At 39.6% G+C, this 25,984-nt stretch overlaps 1 protein-coding gene across 2 annotated transcripts in view; it reads left to right on the forward strand.

Moving 5' to 3' along the window:
• ATG13 (autophagy related 13) overlaps window positions 1-25,984 on the forward strand; it is a 1,186,869-nt gene that overhangs the window by 625,628 nt on the left and 535,257 nt on the right. The gene's annotated exons all lie outside the window — the stretch shown is intronic.

Raw genomic sequence — 25,984 nt, forward strand, 5'->3', positions numbered from 1 at the left:
TGGTCATGGTGGATCTAGCATGAAAGTAACTTCACTACCCCTTTAGCTGCAACAATCGTAAAGGTTTTGTAATCCTGGTTTAGTATAGATATGGCCCTGTGAGAACCTGGGTCAAAAGGGTCTCTTCCCCCTTTAGGCAAAATTACCAAAAGTGTCTCTCTTCATGTAGCAAGCAATCCTCTCCCTTTTAGTGTATTGTTAAAAGTAATGTACCAGCTGTCCAAGACATGCTCCCTAATAAAATTCCAAATTTCTACTGGCAAACTACCTCTGCCAGTTGACTTTCCAGCCTTCTAATGTTGAATGGTCACCCATATTTCCACTCTGCTAATAGTGGCCATCAGCTTTTTTCTGTCTCCTGGTTGTAATTTAGGCAAACAAAACTGCCTGAGATAACCTTTTGCTTCTGTTATTTTTGACTACAGCCCAGACTCCTCAACATAAAGTTTGACTATAGTATTCTACTAATAGATAGATCCTTGATTTTGTCTTGGTCTCTTTCCACTTTAACCATTAAGAAATGGCTTAGGGTCCATATAGATCTTTCAATTTTCTGTCTGCTTAGCTTCTGTGATAGTAAATTAGTAGTTCTAGCTGTGTGGAAAAATGAGCCTGTTTCATTCTCTTGGTCCTGTGTGTGTTTATACTATCTACCTAATCTTTATAACTTACCTGGCTTCTAATAGTTTTGTGTCTGGGCCTGTATTGGGGTACCGTTTGTATTGGCTTTCTCGTGTTTTATCATATCCAATGCATCTATGTATTTTTCACTACTTGTCCTCCATATAATTCCTGTTTCAATTACAATTATCATCTTTATTCTGTCTTTAGTCTCATCCCAGGCCTGTGCTAAGATCTCTACAGCAAGAGAAATCCTCTATAACTCCTCCTTTACTATATTGGTAGCTCGCTGTTCAAAAAGTGCATTTCTTAGCCAGTAGGTGGGGAATTGCCAGTGGTTTTCCCTTTTTTCCTTTCAGATTGTACCATCTCTAATAGTACAGGGGCATGGTCAGATAATATAATGGGATGAGGTCCACCCCAATTAACCCAAGTAAGATGTTTCTTAGTTAAGTAAAATCTGTCTAGCCTAGCCCAAGTACCTAATCTCCCAAAATAGTGGGTGTAGTCAGTCCTTTCTTGCAGCATTTTGTGAAAAGTACTCAGCCCAAACATGTTTGCATATTTGTCTAAATAGAGTCCTTGGCCTGTCAGTCTCTGCTGTCAGGGCCCACCTAACACATCTTCCTTGTTGTGAATGACATTCTAGTCCCATGCAATGAGTAGTAAATCCTGATGTAGCACCATAATTTTTTTTCTGGCTTTTTGATTATTTACTGCTTAGCGACTGCATTTTCGCCTGTTTATACAGCTCTGCATTCTATTTAAACTGTTTTTGTGTTGATTAACTGTTTTGCACTTTTAAAAAAAGTTATTTGTTGCTAAATTTTACCTGTAGGCTAACGCACTCAAGTGCGCTAGCCGTTTAAAAGCATTTATAGCATTTACTGTCTGTTTTTCCTCTGTTTTCTGCAAAAAAAAAAAAAAAAAAATCTTGTTTTCCCGCCTTACTGAACTAGAATAGTCCAGTCTTCAGAGTTTGCTGATCTCTGGGCTTTGGCTTGGTTCCTGTGCTATTCCATATCCTTATTTGGATAAAGGGAAACTTCTTTGTTCACCAGTGGGAGTGGGGAGCACTGAGCAGCCTATTTGTCCCTAAAGCAGTGGTTCCAGCCAGAAACTTGTAGTCTATTGGCCATTTTGGGTCAATCCCTAGCTCTTTTCAACCCCCTGCTCTAAAGCCCGCTTTAGCGCGGAGTTGCCCATAGAGCACCATCGGGCAGTGCCGGTTAAACAAGGTTAAACTATTTCTGGCTCCGTAAAGTCTGCTCTTCAATTTTTCCCTTAGAACTTCTCTACTTGCAATCTAAACAGTCTGTTCTCTATCTCAAAAGCTCAGCACTTGCTCCTAAAGCATTTTTATATAGGTAAAGTACTTGTATACTAAACAAAGTACTACATTAGCCTAGAATCCCCTTGAGTACCCATTTCCCTATAGGTCCCTTCTGATTCAGTTACACAGCAAACTTTTTCACTTTTTCTAGCATGTCAAAGGGTCAGTTGCTAGCGTCCTCTCCTGTTCAGCTGGTGAATCTGGGCATCTTGAGGCAATGTTACAATTGCCTCATGTACACAGACAACCCACTCCTTCTCCCACAAAACACAAATACATGTGAGAGATGCAACTATATAGCCAAACTGGAGGCTGAGCTCTCTCAACTCAGGACTGGCAAGACCAGACAGGAGGAGAAGGAAACCACGCACACCACAAACCCAGTTTCACATAGAACTATCACAACTGCAAAACAAACACATAAACACACAAAGACATACTCGGAGGCACTGATCAAAATCTACCAAAACTACAGAGGCCTCCAAAGCAGACACCCAAGCAACTGCCACCTCAAGACATAAGACATGCAACACATAGTTCTCAAAGTCAGTGTGCTAAACAGTCACAGCCCTTAAGGCCAAACACAATGCCAGACACACTTGTTATAGGTGACTCCATAGTCAGACACACTGACGTCCCACTCACCAGACTGAACAAGGAAAAGATCACAGTAAGCTGCCTGTCAGGTGCTAGAATCCACCACATAACACAAGCACTCAGGTCACTCCACAGCAAGTACAAGTATGACTCAGTCATTGTCCATGCCGGTGTGAACGACCTGAGATGTACCTCCCTGGACTACATGAAAAGAGACATAGAGGAGCTCTCAGATTATGTAGCCCAGGCCAGTATGACCCTGACCCTGAGCAGTATCCTACCCTCACCAAGAATGATGCCACAATACAGAGACAAAATGATCAGCTTTAATAATTTGCTTAATTACTGGTGTCATTCTAAGGGGATCCATTGTCTGTCTGCCTGGGATGACATGCTTGGAAATGAACACAAAAAGGATCCAAATAGGAGCAAAACCAACGCCAAATAAAACAAAACGTGCTGAAACACAGGACAAATTTATTGCAGTAAAGCGCTTTTCGTCTGTGTGGTACACAGACTTCTTCAGACAACAATGCATTAGTTAATCACAACTTATATACATCCCTAAATTACCTAATTGACTAAGACAAAGCACAATTAGGTTGAACTGAATTGGTGAAGTAATGAAATCAATGTTACCTACACATTACCTGCTAAATTCAAAACGTTGTAAGGTAGTGTGTATTTAAAAGGTGGTGTGTATTTAAAAATAGCCTTAGTAAAAGTGGCTACACTTAAAAGTAAAATACAAGGATATAAGAATGTAAAAATATATAAGTATATATGTCAAAGAAATATACAAAGAGAGAATGCTACCTAAAATAAACAACAATAAATGCAAGCACATTCCCACAAGCAAGCATTGCATATTACATAGGAAATATTACATAGGAAATATGACACAGGAAATATGGTCAGTTAACCCCACAAACTATTTCTTTAAACTATTAATCTTATATTTAACGTTTTAGCGAATGTCAATGTATATACAAGTTTATGTGTGACGGTTCATATAAAGGTACATCAATTCAAGTAAAAATGCAAAAATGTATATAATGAATGTACTTAGATACGTGTATAAACATTTAAATTGAAGTTGCATTAGGAAAAGTGCAAATATAGCTGTGCTTATGTAAATCGTACAATCATATTCATACCCTCTCCAATATTTACCTGTATAAAGGTCTTTGAACCAGCTTATCTTAATAAATTCCTCAATTTAAGCAGAGAACTGATGGAACAACCCTCATTAAGACCAGGGAAAGCATAGGCATTCAGTCTAATCTGCCATCTCAGTTCTAGTGCTTCTAAGAGTAACTGTGATGGAGCCCCTCTTTTGTTCTCAACTAACTGGTCGATGGCCATAAATTTAAAGAAATGGTCTTTACATAAGGAAATGTGTTTGGCCAACGCATTTTCTTGCTTATCCTTACTTATAGCATATTGGTGCTCATAAACCCTTTCACATAATCTGCGCTCAGTTTTACCCACGTAGAACCCTTCGCATTTTTGACACTGTGCAATGTAAACAGCCATGCGGGTGTTACATGTGGATCTACATCGCAGATTGAAGTGGAAGTTGTTAACCTTAAACCTATTGGATTCTAAAACATGCTTACACTGGTTGCAATTCTGACATTTGTACATGCCAGGTGTTCGAGTGAAGGTGTTGTCATTATGTTCCAACAAGGATTTCAAATTCTTGCCTCTTCGGAAAGTAATCCCTGGTTTACTCCCTACTTTATTTAGAACTGCAAGGTTGTTCCTAAAGATGTTCCAATTCTTTTTAATAATTCCAAATATAACATAACTGTCAATGCTGTAAGTCAGAATTAACCTGGTATTACTACTAAAGGTGTTACTATTTGGAGTCTGACTAGGTGTAACCTCGATGGGGGTCAAAGTAGGGGAAATACTTTCTCTAACAGTGTCCGCACTAAGTAAAGGTAGGTACATACCTTTTAATCTTTTACTAGTGACTTCTCTCACTAAGTTGTCAAGCAAGGAGGGCGGGTACCCTCTATGTTGGAACATACCAACCAGTAATTTACACTCATTATGGAAGTCAACCTCCAAACTCACGATACGCGCAGCCCTAACTAACTGCCCCTTAACAACAGATCTCTTCTGGTAGTTAGGGTGACAGCTGCTGTAATGAAGTAAAGAGTTAGAGTAGGTTGGTTTCCTAAAAATCCTAGCTGTATATTTACCAAGTTCAAGGTTTTTCACTAACCAAATGTCTAAATAGGCTATGGCACTCTGACTAAATGTGGAAGTAAAGGACAAGAAGTCAGTAGAAGAATTAAAAAATTCTAACAACGACTTACATTCAGGTTCATTGCCCTTAAACAAAATGAAAATGTCATCCAGGTAACGTGTATAGTACACAATATTGCACATAACTTGACTGTTGGTAAACACATATTCACGTTCCCAGTATGACATGACCATATTGGCCAAACTGGCCCCACAGGGCGAACCCATAGCCACTCCTGTTGTTTGTAAGTAAAAGTTATCTCCAAGAAGGAAATAGTTATTATACAAAATTATCTCAAGAAGTTCTAGCACTAAAGATATTTCTACTGCTGGTGCTGATTTCTTCTTAAGAGTGATGCCTACCCAATCACAGGCCAAATCTAGGGGTATGCAGGTGTAAAGGTCTTTGACATCAATGGGATGACATGCTTGACAAGCCACGCTGCTTCACAAGGGACGGCATGCACCTGTCACCCCTGGGCTTCCGGATATTGGCAAAGGCTCTTGCCACCCCCATAGTGCCTTTTTTAGGCAAGGCTCAAATGATAAACCTACCGCCCTAGAAAACAAAAATGGAGAAAAACTAAGGGTAATACTGCTCAATGCCAGAAGTCTAAACCTCAAGATGCACGCCCTCGAAGCCCTCCTCAGTATGGAGAACATCGATGTCTGTGCTGTGACTGAAACCTGGTTCAAGGCTCCTGAGAGCACCCCAGCACTATCAGGTTATACCTCATATCATGCGTTCCGGCCCCAAAATCCGGACTGAACCACAAAAGGAGGGGGAGTATCCATATTTATAAAGGATACCCACACCTCCAGGTTAGTGGCAATGCACGAAGCATCGGAGACCATCCTGGTGCAATTAACCATAGGTAAAACTGCCCTACAGTTTGTAACATGCTACAGACCACCTTCTCAAACTCAGGAAACCCACACAGCCTTCCTGAAGACACTGGAGAGTATGAATGTCTCTCCAAACACCATCATATTGGGTGACTTCAACTACCCAAACATAGACTGGGAACATTACTCAAGCCCCAACACCCTAGCCCAAAGGTTCCTTGAGTTCATAAACTCAAATGCTATGGAACCATTCCCACAAGAGGAGAAAATATACTAGACCTGATCATCACAAACATGGGGATAAAATGCTCCACACCGGAAGTATATCCCTCACTGGTGAGATCAGACCATAAATTAATCTCACTAGAGAATCCACATCCCGCCCCCACCCCCAGCAAAAAAGACCACAGTGAAGAACTTCTCAAAAGCAAACTTCACACTTTTTAAGACTGGAGTGGTATCCTTCAAGGCCCCCGAGCCAGTGGAAACCACAACCCACACTGCTGAAACCCTTACAAATGCCTTCTACGAGCACCTCCAGGAATGTATGGATCAAGCAATCCCTAATAAAATCAAGACCCTTTCCACCAAAGGCAGGTGCCCGGTCTGGTGGACTCCAGCCATAAACAAACTCTACAACAAGAGGAGAAAGCTACTACATGACAGAGCAAAATCCCTAAATGGGAAGGCATCTCTGATCAATACTAGCAAAAACTACGATCACTCATAAAATCATCCAAGGCCAACTTTGAGAGAAAAATCGCTAATGACACAAAAGACAATCATAAAGCCTTCTTTAGCTATGTTAGAAACCTGGGTGGAAACTCCCAGATATGCTCAGAATTAGTCCAAAATGATAAAAAATCACTGAACCCACAGACATTGCCAACATACTGGCAGACAGGTTCAGTGCAAATTTCTCCCCTCCCTCCCCCACAAAAGGAGAAATATCTATCCCACCAGAGTCTAGCCTCCCAAACATCTCAGATGCTCAGGTGAGAGCTGCTCTCTCTAAAGCAAAAAACACAGCATCAATGGGACCGGACGGTGTCCCCGGCTGTGTGCTATGCGAACTCAATGAGGAACTAAACCCACACATAAGGCTGCTGTTTAATCTTAGCCTTACTACAGGATATGTACCCAAAGAATGGCGTACGGCAACTGTGGTCCCACTCCACAAAGGCGGTGCTTCTACGGACCCTGGAAATTACCGCCCCATAAGCTTGACGAGCCTTGTCTGCAAAGCTATGGAGAGGATCATAATGGAACTCATAAATAAAGACATTGGGGACCTACAGACACTGGATCCTACCCAATTTGGCTTTGTCAAGGGCAGATCCTGCCTCTTGAACTTGGTCGACTTTTTCAAAACAGTCACTAAGGCCATTGATGAGGGTAAGGCAGTTCACACAGCCTACCTTGACCTAGCAAAAGCGTTCGACACAATACCCCACTCGGGCATCATAGAAAAGCTCACCAGCTTAGATGTAAACCCATATGTCACAAGATGGGTTGCAAACTGGCTCAAGGACAGAACACACAGGGTTAGAGTTGCTGGTGCCATGTCAGACTCTAAGCCGGTCACGAGCGGTGTCCCACAGGGCTCAGTCCTGGGACCCCTCTTGTTCGGCATTTATTTTTCTGAAGTGCAGGCAAACATAGGGGATTGTGGCTGACAAAATTTGCAGATGACTGCAAACTGGGCACCATAATTGACACTCCATCAGACACAGACATCCTCCAGAGAGGTCTCATAGAAATGGATAACTGGTGCCAGAGCCATGGCCTTAAGCTAAATGCCAAAAATGTATAGTCATATCCTTTGGGAAAAACAAGGTAACCCCTAATTACCACATAGGTGGTAATCCATTAAACACGGAAGACGTTATCAGGGACCTGGGGACCCAAGTTGACAGTAACCTCTCTTTGACACTCACATTGCCAAAGTGGTTAGGAAGACCTTCTACATTGCCCACCTGATCATGAAGGGATTCACATCCAGATCAGGAGAGGTCATTGTACCCCTGTACTCTTCACTTATCAGACCAATGATTGAGTACAACGTCCCATTCGAATGTACCTTACCCGACACCTGCAGCAGTTGGAAAGACCCCAAAAGTTCCTCACCAAAAGGATAAAGCGCTCAAACATATGTCATACGCTGCCCCACTGAAGAAACTCCAGCCCTATTCAGTCGCATACCGCCTGCTCAGAGGTGAGCTGTGCCTGACATACAAGGCCATGTCCAACCTGGAATTAATGGACATGCTCCACCTCAAAAAATCCAAATCCACCAGAGCCACGAGAGCAAGAGACTTAAACCTCAACACGGATATAAATAGGACGTGCTGGAGGGACAGATTCATCACCCAGAGACTCCCTACACTATGGAACAGAATCCCAGTCCATGTGAGGCAGAGCCCCTCACTGACTCTGTTCAAGAGAAATCTTGACGAGTGGATGGGAGATCGTAGGTTTACCCCGGGAATCATCTCTGTATCACTGCTGGACAGAGGCACAGCAAACTAATGGGTATAGTATTCTCATCCTAAGGGGTGGTGAAAGCCACACACACTCTGGCTAAACTTTTAAATGCCCTAGGGCAGATAGCCTAGTATGAACCTATAACCTGTCCCAATGCTATATTTGATTCCTTGGGTTACTATTTTTAGTGGAAAGTATACCAATGCCAGTGTTATCACTGTTGCCCCCATCTGCCCTTGAGTGCTACAAATCTACCTAGTTTATCTGTAATGGTTTATTTTGTTTCCATATGAGTGGATTTTTCACTCAGGAGTAAAACCCACTTGTTTCTGGTACCATTTTGACTAGAGAAATAGCCTCTCATCCTACTTCTTTGTATTAATTTTTTGTATCCCACTGAATTTAGATAAATCTCCTACACCGTTACAACTTGCATGGCAGTTCTTTGTATGCATCTTAAAGCTGTTTCACTTTTATCTTTGTCCGCTAGCCCATTTACATTCCAAGACAAAACCTTGAAGTCTTTTTAATAAGAGATCTTGAACTACATGTAGCGAGTATGAGCATCCTTAGTTCTGGTTTTATACACTCCTCTTACATTTGCATCTGATTTAATAGAATGGCCTTACTGTTTTTCGTTTGAAACACTGATTTAACTGCATCCTGTTGAATAACAGTTTCTTCCTTTTTATGTATGCAGTCTGTTGTGCTTTTTCTCCCCATCCCCCAAACAAAACATAAAACTATGTATAATATTGAACACTCTGTCTGCCTCCACATCTTGAGTTATAGCTCTTGTAAGACAGTGAAACTCCTTAGTTAGAAAAGGCATCAACAATTGGTGTAGTTTCTCCTGCTGCTGTCGCTCAGCCCTCATAAATATGATTATCCTTTCTCGCTTTCCCAGGCACTTATGGAAGATTGTTTCAAGAAGCATAGATTTAAATGGCTACTGTAGAACCGGTTCTTTCCTAGGATACCCGATGCTCATGTTACACTCAGATTATTTAAAGAGATGTGGTTGACATATGCCTCCTACTGAAACAAATTTAGTCTTGCATTCAGTACAGAGTGGGTTTACTACTTTCATATGCAACCAATTTGTACAGCAAAGAAAATCAAGTTCCCTCTGTGCAACTCAGTTTCTATTGCTACAATGGTTAAATGGTTGACAAAACATCATAGTAAGAGGGAGCTCCTCCCATATCTATTTAGTTCTCCCGTTGACAAACAGTGTTTCTTTTAAGGCTTTGCCAGAGACGCATGAATCATAGGTCAGTGAAGAACTTGCAAAAATGCTCTCTTTTCACCTAGAAACAAGACAAACAGTATTGTCAGTTAACTGTCCCACATTTCACTGACTCAATCTTGTGGTCCTCATTTTGTTTGGAGTCTCTTGGCATAGTCTAAAGGCTGGAAGGAAGCCATTATTTTCCCTAGTGGAAGCCGAATAATCCTTTTCAGTGTACACTGTCCTGTTGCCTACTTTACAAATTGTTCCTAACTTCCATAGTGTTGACAGAATCTGCACCTTTTTTGGGTGAAAGTACTAAATTTAACTATTATCAGCATGGAATGATCACCCTGCTTATCCCTCTTTGAGTCAGTTCTGTGCACTCTTTCAATATGTATATCTGCCTGAGAGATGCCTGTTCATTTGCTTAAGCACTTTATCATAAAGTCTCTGCAGTCCGCTTCTCCTAGCTTCTCCACGATAGAGGAAATTCTGATGTTTTCTCTGTGAGACTGGTCTTCATGCCCCACAAGATTACTCTTTAACAGGTCTTATTCACTCTCTAAGCTTGCCAGTTTCTCCTTCACCACCTTTTTGGCAGTTTGCAATCTGGTAATCACATCTGGTTGCTCAGACAAGGTGTCCTCAAGATACTTCATCTTATGATTGTTTGTGGTCAGCGAGGGAACTATTTATCTTAAAAATGTTTGCATGTATCTGGTCACTTTTTGCTCCTTTCTCCATTCTCATGTTGTCTTAGTTCTTGAATACTTTCTGCTACTTTATGAATATAATATTCTATATTGTTCTCCTTAAAGGTATGCATCCAAAATCCCCAGTCTGTCCTCGTTTCTTGAACTTCCTTCCTGTTTCAGTATCATCCTTTTCTACTTTGAATTATAGGTTTCTGCTTGTGCTGTGCAAAGGAGCCTTAATTGTGTAGCTATGAAATACCCCTTCAAATCGGGTAATCCCAATCCACCTTGTTCTGTTGGAAGAATCATCTTATCCCACTTGAATCTTGCAGTCTTCCCCACCCAGATAAAATCCTTCAACTCTTTATTAATTGCTTTCCACAAGTTCTTCTCCGGTTGATAAAAATATGCCTGAACTGTGTACAAGACTAGAGGGACTAAAAACATTTTAACTGCTTGTATCTTACTATCCATATAACATAGCTTCCCATTTCTAAGTTTTTGTATTATTATTTTTAGTCTTTTCCTGCATATCCTTAGGTGCCACACTGGAATCATTTTTAATCTATACTCCTAAGTACTTCATTTTATCATGTACCCATAAATATGGATATTGGTGAACCATGAAGCACCAGTGTGAAACTCCACAGCAGGACAATATACTCCAAAATTTTATTATAAAATCCACCAGACAGTAAGCGCTTTTGTTTCTTAATGCAGACTTATTCAGACCAAATGAATTAAATGCATTAAACCATCAAGTATTTATACCCCTGCTAATCACATAACAATTAATCAATTAAGAGAATCAATCAATTTTTAAATATTTTTAAAATAAGAACCTTCACCCTATAAAACATTCTAAAATATAAAAATTTAACTCAATACACCATGCACATGCCCAGGTGTTTTCTCTCATATGCTTTCATTTTTAATGCACTATTTATACTAATGACATCATTTAACCCAGGATGAAGCATTTAGAAATAATTGCCACCACAATTCCCTCTGTTCTAAAATAATTGACCAGGGTCCACCCCTATGATGTTTTTCAACCTGCTCCAAGACAAAGAGCAAAAAAAACATACATACTTACATACATACAAATGTTTCAAGCATGGGCATTAATGCCCTTTTAGCTTGCCAATATACCAAAACACTTGTTCCCATAATAAATGTCCAGACTGTTCTTAAAAATATCTAACCTAGTACTTGCTTTAATGTAATTTGGCAGTCTGTTCCAAGCACCATCTACTCTGTCAGAGAATCAGTTAGTACACTTCTCATTACTATATAATCTTCTACATATGTTATCTGATAATTCTCTAGTACTTTTTGATAACCCCAAACATTCCCAGAGGTAGCTGTCCCTAAATCCCCTATATACCTGAATAAGATCTCCTCTTAAATGCCTGTAAGAGACACTGTACAAGTTCAGATATTTTAGTCTTTCATAATAACTTAGATTTTCACATCCATGGATGCCCTTGGTATGTTTCTGCTGTTCTCTTTCCAGTTTATTCATACTTGTTTTCCTGTAGGGTTTCCATATTGTTATTCCATTCTCAAGTTTGGGTCTAATGTAAATAACAAACAATGACTTCATTATGTTTGATTTCCAAGACTTTATAAATCTTTTTATACAACCTATGGTTCTATAACTATCATTAGCCGATTGGTTGATGTGATTAGAAAAACTCATAGCGGAATACCCATATACCCAGGTCCTTAAATGAGTCTGCAGTTTCATTCACTGTGTGCTGTATTAAATATTCACCTTTCAGTTTGTCTCCCAAATCTCATATGCTTTGTTTTTGATGCTTTTATCAGCATTTTATTCTCCTGTGCCCATATGGTCAATTTAGTCAAATTATTTTGCAGATATGCCTTATCTGTAACACTTGTAATCAGTTTACCCAATTTCAGGTCATCAGCATATAGACTGTAGAACACCTCAGATGAAAAAGTAAGGTCTGAAAGATGCATCTAAATGTTTGTAAAGGACATTGGTGAGTTTGTTTACCTATATCATAACAGTGTTCATATGTCCGCTGTTTCAGCTTCCTCTCTGTCTTGTCTCCATAAAAACTTGGACATTCCTTACAGAGCACCTCATATACCACCCCTTCAGTATGGCAATTATAGTATCCTTTAGACTTAATCACCCTATTACAAATCCTTACTTCATGTCATTGTAAAGTCATATGGCAATGATTACAGGTCCCGCATTTGGACATCTTACCCATTATTTTGTTTTTATTATTTGACATACTGTCAAAAAGATTTTTAAAAGAGCTCCCCCATTTATACACAATTCTGTGCCTTGCTTCCAACTTCGCATGAACTTTCTTATTGTTAATGATCAAGTCCCAGTTCTTATTCACGATATTAACAAGTGGTCTACTGTCCACATTGTATGTCATAACATGCAGGGGGCCACAAGTGTTATTGTCCTTACATTTTCTTGTACCCAACTTTACCTCAATAGTTCTGTTATTCACATGGAGGCCCTGACAATTTGGAGTTTTATTTTTAAAGTCTGTACTTCCATGTAAATTTCCTAACAGTGGCCAAAACTGGCCCTTTTGTCTCTTCCTGGATACTTCTTCAGTTATTGAAATAATACATTTATTTAGATAACCTCTTTTAAGAAACATGTTCTTTAAATTCTTACATTCTTCCAGGAAGTCGCTCCATTCTGATACCATACGAGCAGCCCTCACCATTTGACCCTTCACCATTGCTCGTTTTTGGTAGTAAGGATGGCTACTTGTAAAATGCAACAAGGTATTTGAATAGGATAGCTTCCTGTAAATTTTAGATGCAAGAATGTTTTTACTAGGATGTATAAATAAATGCACATCCAAGTAATTCATTGACCCTTGGCGTATTTGGTATGTAAATTCCCCAAAAGTTGTAGTACTATTAATGTACTGAATAAATTCATCTACTTTTTCTAGTGTTCCTACTCGTGCAATAAATAGATCATCCAAATAACGCAAATATAAATGCGCATATTGAAAAGGGAGCTACAAAATAAAAACTTGTTCTCCCAGACTGCCATGACTATGTTCGCAAACAATGGCCCACATGCTGCTCCCATGGCAACCCATAGGACCTTTTTGAAATATTGGCCCTGAAAATGAATATAATTAGAATCCAGTACTAATTCCATCAACGTAGTTAATACATCAAAACATCAAATCCTCCTCAAACCACTGTAAACCAATATCATGTGGTATGCAAGTAAGTAAATCTGTAACATCAATAGTTAAATTGGCTTCAAAGACAAATCAATATATTTACATTTCATCAGACATTCCCAAGATTCTTTACATAAATAAGGAATTTGTGTAACATAATCTTTCAACAAACCATCAATTATTCTGGCTATACAGTATGATGTCAAGTTCCTTGCATCCACGATGGGTCTAAGGGGAGGATTACCCAAATTCTTATGGATTTTAGGCACCCCAAAAATGCAAGGAATACGTGGACATTCCACATTCATAAATTTATATTGGTCCCGTGTAACTTGTCCTTGCATTAACATGTCATATAATATAACAGCTACCCGATGGTATACTATATTAACTTCATTACATGAAGCTTCCACAAATGCTCCATCATACAGAAATGCTAATAAATGCTGCTCATAATCCAGCTGGTCCATAATGACCAATCTTCCCCCCTTATCAGGTTGCATTACCCTCAACTTTGTGGCTGTAGTGAGCTCTGTAATCATCTCCTTCTGAGCCCTAGTCAAATTGCAGTTTGTTTCAGACCTAGCCTGTTTCTTTAAATAATGGTGTATATCGAGCTCACATATTTTTGAAAATCTTTCCAATATCGGATGTATTTCAGGATTTACTGTGCTTGGGACCCTTAAACCAGTCTGAGCTCTTATAGCTAGACCCCCAAAAAGCACCGTTAAATGTATATTGCGAATACATAGCTTCAATTCCATTAATATTTTAACCAGTATGGATATTGTTGAACAAATTCATGTGAGGGTACTTAATTTCCCCCTTTTGCCTTTGTTTTAGCTTCATTAATGTTGTTTCCTGAAAAGATTTGAAAACATCTCAAAATGTCCCACAACACTGTAATGTCCTTTTCTTGTTTCATAAGGTATAAAATAATATCATCTGCAAATAGAGACAACTTTTCTTGACAACCTTACCAATTATATCCTTGAATTTTGGAGTCTCTTATTTTCTTTGCCAGTGCTTCTCAGTGTAATGCAAATAACAAAGGTGAAGGAGGACATCCTTGCCTGGTTCCTCTGCTAAAGCAGAAATTATCAGAGAAGACCCCACCAACTTTAATTTTTGCCTCCAATCCCTTATCTACCCTCCTAATAAACCTTATAATTTTATCAGGGAATCCAAATGCTTCCACTGCCCTACTCAAAGTCCCAGCTTACTCTGTCAAATGCTTTATCTGCATCAAGACCCACCAACAACAGTGGTATTTTTTACATTCTGCTTCCCCTGGATCATCAGTGTTCTGTTAATGTTGTCAAATGTTTGCTTGCCATCCACAAAACCTCCCTGATCCATGCATCATTTTTCTCATTCTTTTAGCCGTTATAGACATAGACACTTTATAATCATGGTTTAGTATTGGAAATTGGCTTGTATGAAGCTGGATGTGATGGATCTTTAGGTATTACATCTACCACCATTTTCTTCCAGGATGTTGGTACTTCTCCTCCAGTTAAAATACTGCTAAACAAAACCTTCCAGTTCTTTATCAGTTTTTTCCCTCCTAGCTTCCAAACTTCCACAGGAATACCATCTACTCCTGGGGACTTTCTGTAGATTGGGTCTACATCACAATTTTTATCTCATCTCCTCCTGTCCTGTTAGTAATTGAGCCTTAGCTCCCTCTAACCTTGGCATATTTAGTCCTTCCCTAAACATTTCCATTTGTACCTTTTCTTGATTCCCATATTTCTCTGCTTTATACAGACTTTCCAAAATATTTCTAATACCTGTCCACAATCTCTTCTTATCCTCCTTGTTATAGGCTCCCTAAGCTTGGTAACAGTCCTTTCTATTTTCTGTTGCTTGAGTCGTTGTGTTAAACATTGTGCTGTAGAGTTATCAAAAATGGTGTTTTAATAGTAATCTTTCTAAACTCATGCGTGTTATTGAGGTAATCCCTTATTTTTCTGTTTGGCATTCTGCAGTTGCTCCTCCTTTTGTTCTCTGAGATTCCCCACATTTTTCAATACTTTAACATTTCTCAGTCTCTATAAATAATTTTTGTTACTTCTTAATCATATCTGCCTTTCTTTTATTTCCACCCTGTTTTTAAACTTCACTTTAATTTTATCCCACTCCCTAGCTATTTTTTCTAAAGAAATGTATATCTTCTCTAATATCGCCTAAATAATTTCCACTACCCATTCCTTAAATTCCTCTCTTTTCAATAGATAGGTGGGAAAGCACCACTGTCTCATTTTTATTTCATTGCCCTGTGCTTTTATTTTAGTTATTGTTGGCACATGATCTGAAATAGTTATTGAGTACACATCAAGACCTTCAATTAAATGCACATGTTCCTGTGAAATGTAAAATCTGTCTGGCCTAGCCCAGTTTTTGTTATCTTGGGGATTATATAAATTTACTCCTAACTCCTAGTACTGAATTCACATCTTCCATGCCAAATATTTTCATAAATTTCTTCAAAAATCTACCTTCCTTTGTTATATTTTCCCTTCTGCCCCTGAGACATCTTCACTGTTGCAAATCAAACCTCATTCCCCATTTGTAAGTAATATTCCTTACTGAAAGCTGATTATTTCTCCCAGAATTTCCTTAAGCTCTATTTTAGCAGTTTTACCTGGAATATAAATACATGCAAGTGTAATCCTCCTGTCTTGCCAGTAGCCCCTTAGTACTACAAATATTTTTTTATCTTCTTCTATCTATCACTATTGGAGCTTCTCTTGCAGTTAATGTAAGTACTCCTCTTTTCCTTTGTCCCAGGTATTCGAGTGACTAAACACCCTGAAAACCTGTCTTTATCAAACTCACATGTTCAGTTCTTTCGAAGTGTGTCTCCTGTAGCATAGATATTTGCATTCTACATTTTTGATGTAGTTCACTACTCATTCTTTTTTGAATTTATCTGTGAGACCATGGACGTTTAAAGACATTACAGAAAGCATCATTGTCTTCAAAAGTTATTATTCCCACCTTTTATGTATAATGCTTTTTTTGTTAAATATCTAGTTCCAGCTTTTGTGTTACATGCATACACTTTTTTGGCATGTTGATCTTTTACACAGGTTTTTCTTGTTCTCTCCATTTGAGCCTATGTCACATCTTACAAAACTTTTTCTTTTATTGAAAGCACTCAAACTCCCACCCCCCACCCTCAATACCCCATAAAAGTTAACTTAATAATACACACAAAAGCATGTACATCTTCAAATATTAAGTTTTACCCTCCTAATAGGAACAAATGCTTCAGACTGACAGCCACACTTACAGACTTGAGTTAACCCAAAAGAAAGGTTATCCATGCTAAGATGCATGGTGCAGCTTGTGCTTCTAAGTGCTTTCTGGTTTTGTCTTATTTTATAGCTTTTCCAGCTGGTAAACACTTGATTCCTTTCACAGAACATCATCTGCTAGCCATTTCAATTTATCAGATTGTCTCCTGGAGACATGAGGAACCAGATACAGAATTGCTATTAAGCATACATTTATTTGCTAGAAAAAGCCTTATAATATTCAATATTCTTTTTCATTTACTTGGTTTCTCTTCAAACTTGTTACTAGATCAAGCTAAGGGCCTTAATGCAGTTGTTCCCTAATGCAAGAGTAAGAAAAAGCACGCTAATTTTTGTTTTGTCATGCTCTTATAAGCAAACCTTTTTTTACATGGCACTACCTACATTTCTTAAAACTGAACAAGGAGAAAGAGAGAAGAGGGGAGAAGGAAAAAAGAAAAAGCAAGAATACTAGTTTGCATCAGTATCCCCATTACATTTAAAATAGCTGAGACAACTTTATTTTATAGTATGCAAAGAAAATAATGCATTATAAAGTAGTACAATTACAATTAACTTTCTCCCTCCTCCTCCTTTCTCCTAAGTATTTTTCCAAACATTAATGACATGAAGTAGGGCATATGCTTTAGAGTCCCTTGCAAGTTTAACAAAGTCCAAAAAAGTCCAATATTTCCAGATTTTTTTGTTCTGTCATGTTTCACAAATGTAGTTATTGTTTTGTAATCCCACATTTGTCAGTTTCCAAGTTACTGTTTTTATTCCTTTTCATTTCCATCTCCCAAATCCTGTTTCTGCTTCAAATCTAGTGCACGCTCTATTCTTCTAGTCGATTCTTGTGATTTTTTTTTTCCTTCTCTCAAGCATTTTCTGTTGAAACATTAGAAAATGTTTTATGTGCACAGTCTCTCTGTGATTTTTATTACCAGAAGAACAAGAAGCAGAATCTGCTTCTGTTTCACAGCTCACTTTTCGTTGGACAAACTTTTGTATTTCCTCCTTAGCATATACTTCATCAAAAAATGAATTTGTTTCTCAAGGGAAGAATATTTTGAAGATAACTGAGTACAGCAATTTGAATGTCACACCTGTGTTGACATTCCCCGAACAGTGGTATAAATTTACTCCTCTTCTGCCTGGTGTACATGAGCAATCATTCTCCAGAAACACTTTGCTGTCTCCCACGTTTAGTACTTCATCCTTTTGCCACAGTTTTGTCAGAATCAACTCCTTCTGCTGGTATGATTGTATCTTTACTTTCAAAGGTTTAGACTGCTTTCTTATAGCCAGATTTGGAGCATACAGATGATGTGCCCATTTAATTAACAACTCCTTCTGTGGAATACCACTCCAGTTGCTTATTTGTGCTTTCATAAAATTAATACATTGTGTTCTTTCCAGCTTCTCTGGTGCAGCAGAAAAAGTTTTCGTGTGCAGTCTCATGTTCAGCTAGCCTTTGCTTCATTTTGACCTTTGATTTTTTTTCAATTTTATTACATCTGAATATCTGTTTTAAGCTTTTTCCATTTGTTCCAGCCCTTTGTTGTTTGAGTTGATGTACTCCATCAGTATTTTGTTTATTTTAATCAGATCTGCGTGCAGTTTTCTTGTATTTTCCCTAGGTTACTGGAAGTCATGCCTGGAGCTTGCACAGCTTTTTACTGAACAGCTGCAGAATTTTTCCCGGTCAGTGTTTTTTTCCTCTCCGTTTGAAGCTGATATTCCATGTCCTCTGTATTTCTTTATTTTCCTGGCATCCAGGCAGTGTGCTTACTAGCCAGTTACTGAAATTTACCCAAAAAGTATACGTCCACTGGTTTCTGTGCTAAGTTTCTGTTTTCACACTGGCAGAGCTAGAATTAAGCTGTTACTCAATGTTCAAAAATCTTGGAAGTCGCTGTTATGCTTTTGTGTGAACTTCCTGAATGCTTTTTGTACTTTTTTGGTGACATCATGTTAACGGGGCATCCATCAAGGTGTACGTTTTACCCAAGCACTGGATTTAACACCATTTACAGGAACTGTCTGGCTGGATTTTGGCTTTCTGCAGGCAGTAATCCCAGAAGTCATTACTGCAACATTGAATGCACTTAAATAGAATTATACTAAGTTCCTAACACAAGTGTACGTTCCTCTCTTTACCCTTTTGGTTTTGTACATGTTGTATTTGACAGATGTGTAGTTTTAAAGGTCTTCACCCACCTGAAATTGAAGGGCATTCTTGTTTGTTCATACCTGACTGACTATCTCATGCATACTTGTTCCCAGGAAGAGCTGATTAAGGCATTAACTGCACTGCGACCTTGCTTGAGCAACCTGTGCTTTTCTTTCTGTTACCTGATGTCTGTTATTGTCATTCCTCGTAGGTAGAACATTTTGGAGGCAATGCTGAGCACAATGTTAAACAGGTTTTACTAGCAGAAAAAGACCTCTCTCAAGTACGTTTGTTTCATGCAGAGGTAGAAAAGACTTGAAGTACTTGCATACATGTCTGTCTCTTGCCACATAGTAAGAATGCAAAGTGAACAAACCAATCCAAAAATGCAGACAACTGATCCACTTAGCTTGAACAGACGAGTGACACACAGCAAAGTATCGACAGCCTCACTTTATTCCAAAATACGAACAAACGTGGTAAAGTTAAGACACAGAGATCTCAGTACATCCAGGTTTAGCGCTTTCATCTGTTTATAACAGACTTCCTCAGAACCAATTACCTGCAAGTTAATAGCTCCATATAAACCAAAATTTTGGCGCCAAAAATCAACTGTTTGTTCAATTTGTTATATTTGAAGTGTAAAGTGTATGTATATATATATATATATATATATATATATATATCTATATAAAGTATTGAAATATTAAAATATCTATACATATATTAAAATATGTATGTGTATAACATATATGCAGATAAAAATAAAAAAACATACATACATAAATTGCTAACAATTCTACTTCTGTTATATTCAGAAAGATTAAGTCAAGTTAAAGTCTTATGAAGACTTTTGAGGAGGAAATCTAAATAAACAACTATGGAACTATGGAACTAGTCTTAATCTAAAATTAAGAATGATGGTTTTAAACTAATATACTCATATATAACTTGACTTAATCTTTCTGAATATAACAACATTGTTAGTATCCAATATAGGGTGTAGTACAGTCAGTAACATCATTGGTTTCTGATACATTTGATACTATGTATTGGACATATAAAATGAACTGACATGGTTATTGGAAGCACAAGTGTTTGGCATCTAGTGTACACTTTTAGAAGGTACATGCAGTGTAGAATTGTTAGCAATTTATGTATGTATGTTTTTAAGTCTATTTTCATGTTTTATTTTTATCTGTATTTTTATCTGCATATATGTTATACACATACATATTTTTAATATATGTATACATATTTTAATATTTCAATACTTTATGTGTATATATATATATATATATATATATATATATATATATATATATATATATATATATATACACACACTTTACACTTCAAATATAACAAATTGAACAAAAGGTTGATTTTTGGCGCCAAAATTTTGGTTTATATGGAGCTATTAACTTGCAGGTAATTGGTTCTGAGGAAGTCTGTTATAAACAGATGAAAGCGCTAAACCTGGATGTATTGAGATCTCTGTGTCTTAACTTTACCACGTTTGTTTGTATTTTGGAATAAAGTGAGGCTGTCGATACTTTGCTGTGTGTCACTCGTCTGTTCGAGCTAAGTGGATCAGTTGTCTTGCCACATAGTCCCTTTAGCCAAGGTGTGTACAAGGGGGTCCAGTTGGAGGAATTTGATCTATGATGGCAACACCTCCATGCACTGAAAAGGATACTGTCAGTAAGGTATTTAGTTCAGATGGAATTTAGATATTGGGGCCTCAGTTGCAAGTCAATCTAGGCATGCCATTTGTAAATCCACATGGATCTCGGGCCTTGATTATGGATGCCTCTAACTTTGCTTGGAGTTCTCATACAGGAAACCTTGAACGCTTAAGGAAGGAGGAACAACCAGGACTGAGTGAAGCATGACAGTATCAAGGAGATGCATATTCTGATGTGTCCATTACAAATACTCAAGATGACATGGAAGCTAGAGGTCCTCCGAGTAGTGAGAGATGGCCCTACAGTCATGTGGTGCATTAATATTGAGGGGGTAACACTGTTACTGTCTCTGAAGATTGCCAGTAATTGTCTAGGATCCGACAGTCAGCACAGCTTTCCCCTGCAAGCCTTTTACATTACTTTAGTTTAGAGTTCCATGGCATAAAAGCTGATCAGTTCCCATACCAGTATTCACCAGAGTTTTCCACAACTTGACATTATAGTAGGGGATTCCCGATATGGGTCACTTTATCTCAAACCACCAGCTCAAGAAATTCTGCTCCAAATCTCTATACAGGGAAAGCAGTTCATTGAATGACGATGTTCTTCATCTCACATTGCTGCAGTCCTTACATATGGGTGGTCCGCTGTCCTCGGTCGGCCCGAATACCAAAGTATTAGGCTGACGTCGGTCAAGGCGCTTAAAACTGACATCAGGACATCAGGGTACAAAAGCGCATGACCGACGTCATTTCCTCAGTCTTTTTTGCCACATGGTCCGATGCAGAAGCAGCGTTGCAAGTGCCGTTCGGCGTTCTGAAATTTTTCGAGTTCGGAGTTTCAGACCGAATCCAAGTTGGCTAAGTACCCTGTTGGGGAATATTTTGTTTTTTTCTTGCCTCAGTGTATTACCGGATGTCAGAAAAGTGAATAATTGTATTTCTTGTGGGAAACAGATACCGCATAGGGATTATCATTCTTTGTGCATTCCTTGTTTGGGGCCTGAGCACGACGTAGTCGGGTGTCGCTTTGTGCTAGGTTTAATAAGCGCACTATTAAGCGAAGGTTGGATTGTGCTAGGCTGGTCTTTGGTAAGCGGTGCAATTATAATATGCCGTCGGATACTCCGACGCCCGCTTCCACGAAGAAGCGCAAAGACAAAACGGTTAAACCCAGGCAAGATGAGTCGTCCGTTCCGGACGCCGGTTCTTTAGAGGCTTCAGTGGAACCGGTAGTTCCGATGGAGGCTTCTCTGGAGTCTCAGGGGGAGACTTTGATTTTGCAGGATGTGGCCTCTCAAGAGGCAGGTCAGGCTGAAGGGGCCTCTCAGGTTTCTGTACTCCCCTCCCTTCCCAGGGTGGTTAGACCCTCTCCTTCTGTTTCCAAGGCTTCTTCCAGAGGCAGGCCAGGTTTAGCTTCTGTTGGTGTCAGTCCTAGTTCTGCAGGGTCTGTGCCTAAGAAGCACATGCTTAAAATGGCAGAAGATTTGATTACTCTAATTAGAGGTTCTTTGCCCCCTCCTGATAAGAGGCCTAGGGTGGAGCCAGAGTTGGAAAGTTTTGAACAGGCTTCGGATGTTTCAGAGTCTTCGGCCGAAGACTTGCAGGAGTACACTCCTTATTCTGAATCTGATGCAGAAGATTCCACTCCTTCTGCTTCTCCTCCAGAGGATTTTTCTTTTTCAGAGACTCTTCATTCTATGAGGGAACATTTTAAGTGGGAAGGTCAGGACTTCTCTGATTCACGGAAAAGGCTTAGAGAATTTTTGTTTTTACCTCAACATAGGCCCTTAGCTATACCCCCTGTTCTGGATGCTGTGCAGGATGTATTTTCAGAGGCTTCACTTAATCCTGATTCTCTGCCTCCTGCACCTGTTAAACCGGATAGGTATTACAGGGTGCCTGAGGCTCATAAATATCTCTATAAGAGTCCTAGGGCGGACCCAGAAACTATTAGTCAGGGACCTAAGGGTGTCAGGGCCTCTGTTGTAAAGAATCCGGTTCCTCTAGATAAAGAGGCCAGAGCTTTGGATAGATGGGGAAAGAAGGTCTATACATCTTCTACCTTAGCAATGAGGGCTTTGAATTGCCAGTTTCATATGTTGAAATATCAAAATTTTCTTCTTTCACAATTGAAATCTAAGGTGGATGCTCTGGCTGAAGGCATTGAGTGTAAAGAATTACAAGATTTGGTGCATGTTTCTGAACAGGTGGGTAAGCATTCTTTACAGTGTGGTTTTGATGCTTTGCAGGCCTCTTCTAGGGTGGCTGCCACTGGTTCAGTTCTTCGCAGGCACGCCTGGCTTAAGGATCAGAATTTATCTGACCATGTTAAGACAAGGATTTTGGATGCTCCTTTGCAGTCTGAAGTGTTGTTTGGCCCACCTGTGGAGTCAGTCTTGAAGAAGATGGAAGACAAGGCTAAGTCTATGCAGACTGTTAAAGATTTTTTGCAAGTTCAGCCTCCGAAGTTTAGTAGAAATTGGCCTGCTAAGGGGTGGACGTATCCTTCTTCTGATTCTCAGTCTAGGGGTAGATCTAGGCGTGGTAGGGGCAGAGCTCAGAGTTCCTCCAGACCTAGAACATGGAGTTCACCTGCACAATCTTCGAGTGAGGGCAGGGGCCAGTCCTTTCGTAAACAGGCCCAATGACCTACTTTTCAGCTGCCAGATCCTTCTTGCCTGGCAGCACCTTTGGGAGGACGGTTGGCACTCTTCAAGGAAAATTGGATTTTATTACCCAGGACAAATGGGTATTGGATATCATACACCAAGGTTACAAGTTTTATTTCCATACCTTGCCTCCTTTCAAAGGCATGCCAGACATTCCTCCTCAGCAAAGACTAGAGGCTCACAAACAGATTTCTCTACTACTTCAGATAGGAGCTATACAACCGGTCCCTCTGCCAGAAGTGGGCCTAGGATTTTATTCTCGCCTGTTTCTAGTACCAAAGAAAGGGAACACGTGGAGACCAATTTTGGATTTATCTATCCTCCACACATATCTGGACATTCCCAAGTTCAAAATGTTGACGTTACAACAGCTTTTACCTATGCTGGGCAAAGATCACTGGATGGTGACTCTGGATCTCAAGGAGGCTTACCTTCATATTCCTATCAGGCCCAGTTGCAGGAAGTATCTGCGTTTTCGGGCTTGGACTTTTCATTATCAGTTCTCTGCATTGCCCTTTGGCTTATCTACTGTGCCCAGAGTGTTCACGAAGGTTCTGGCTCCAGTGGTAGCTTTCTTCAGGCTAAGAAGAATACAAATCTATCCTTATTTGGACGATTGCTTGATTCTGGCTCAAGGAAAGGACGACCTTCTTCATCATTTACAGTATGTGATGGCAGTGTTAAGATGCCTAGGGTATTCTGTGAACGAAATAAAGTCCAGTCTAGTACCCTCTCAGGACATGTGCTTTCTGGGTGTGAGACTGAATACAGCATCCCAGATGGCCTTTTTGACCCCGGACAAACAAAAGAATCTTTCTCTTTATTTCCATCAATTGTCTCGTCAGTCCAGGCTGACTGCAAGGACAGTCCTTCAAGCCTTGGGGTTCATGGCATCTTGTATTCTGGTACTTCCCAATGCCAAACTGCATATGAGGAAGCTACAATGGTATCTCAAAATGTATGGACACAACACTGCCAAGATATGGACACTGTCATTCAGATAATACCTTGCATTCAAAAGGAATTTTTGTGGTGGGCTCAGGAATGTCACCTAAACAAGGGACTCTCTGTGACCTGACCAGAGGCGAGTCAGATTCTAACGACAGATGCCTCAGACAAAGCTTGGGAGCTCATCTAAATGGAAAATGGGTACAAGACACGTGGCCTGCCAGACTTCAACATTTACATATCAACTTGAAGGAGATGTTAGCAGTCCAATTTGCATTAATAGCTTTCAAGGATTTACTTCTTCCAGGGCAGGTGTTGATTCAAACAGACAACACAACTGTCATGTGGTACATCAACAAGCAAGGGGGACACATTCTTACCCTCTATGCAGACAAGCAATGATTTTGTGGGAGACTGCTCTCAGTTTGCAGCTAAATCTTCAGGCAAGGTTTCTGCCAGGAGCACAGAACTCCTTAGCAGATGTGTTGAGCAGACAAATCATGGATCCCCACGAGTGGAAATTGGATCCTCATGTATTTCAGAAATTGACAGTGTTATGGGGAACTCCAGACATAGATCTGTTCGCTTCTCCACTAAATTACCAGTTGCCAAAGTTTTGCACAAAAGGTTTCATCCCACAGCTTGGAAAGTGGATGCTCTCTCATTCAATTGGAGCAATCTTCACGTGTATGCCTTTCCACCACTGCCTCTCCTCCCAAAGGTACTCCTGAAGGTCAGACAGGACAAGCCAACCATGATTTTAATAGCTCCGGATTGGCCTCGACAGCACTGGTACCCATTACTGAGAAGTCTGGTGCGGGAGCCTCCATGGCCTTTGCCTTCGATTCCACACCTGCTGTCTCAGGAGAACAGTCATTTACTCAATGTCAAACTTCACTCTCTACATCTGACAGCCTGGCATATTCTGTTTTAAACCCTGGAGGGTCTCAGCTTCCACAACAAGTTTTGAATGTTATTTTGGAGGCCAGAAGGCCTAGTACAAGGAAAGTTTACGCAGATAAATGGAGGAGATTTTTAATTTGGAGTACAGCAATGGACTTTGATGTTTCTAAACCTAATTTGAGTGTTGCTCTCCAATACCTTACTGAGTTATTGGACAAAGGTTTGTCCTTCTCCTCTATAAAGGTTCATGCTGCAGCAATTTCTGCTCACTATGACTGTGACCCACCATTATTTTCTCATCCTTTGTTTAAGCAATTCCTTAGAGTGGCAAAGAATATAAGACCCCCACGTGGAGCTCCTACTCCTGCTTGGGATCTCAATTTTGTGTTGGAGAAACTCACTCTACAACCTTTTGAGCCTGCAGCTACTGCCGAGTTGAAATATTTATCATGGAAGACTGCTTTTTTGTTGGCCATTACTTCTGCGAGAAGGGTTTCTGAATTACAGGCCCTTATGGCGGTTGAGCCTTTCTTAATTTTCCACAAGGATAGGGTATCTTTGCGTACTAACCCTTCCTTTATGCCTAAAGTGGTTTCTAGTGTGGCTTTAAACCAAACTATTCATTTACCTACTTTTTATGCAAACCCCCAAAATAAAGGGGAGAAGATTTTGCACACTTTGGATATACACAGACAGTTGCGATATTATTTGAGCAGAACTAAAGGGTTCAGGCAGTCTCAGCAGTTGTTTGTTTCATTTGCTTTGGGTTCTCAGGGCAAACCTGTTTCAAAACAAACTATTTCTAAGTGGATTGGTTTTTGTATTGCTTTCTGTTATTCCCATCATGGTAAGGAGATTCCAGCTGGGATTAGGCCTCATTCCACTAGGGCTACTGCCACTTCTACAGCTTTTTTAAGGGGGGTGGCTACTAAAGATATTTTGGAGGCAGCTACTTGGAGTTCAGTGCATACTTTCTCTAAGCATTACCACCTTCCACTTTACTCTAAATCTAGGGCTGGTTTTGCCACTG

The sequence above is a fragment of the Protopterus annectens genome, chromosome 9.part0 (assembly GCF_019279795.1).
Source record: "Protopterus annectens isolate FY-2018-M chromosome 9.part0, PAN1.0, whole genome shotgun sequence".
NCBI lineage: Eukaryota > Metazoa > Chordata > Ceratodontiformes > Protopteridae > Protopterus > Protopterus annectens.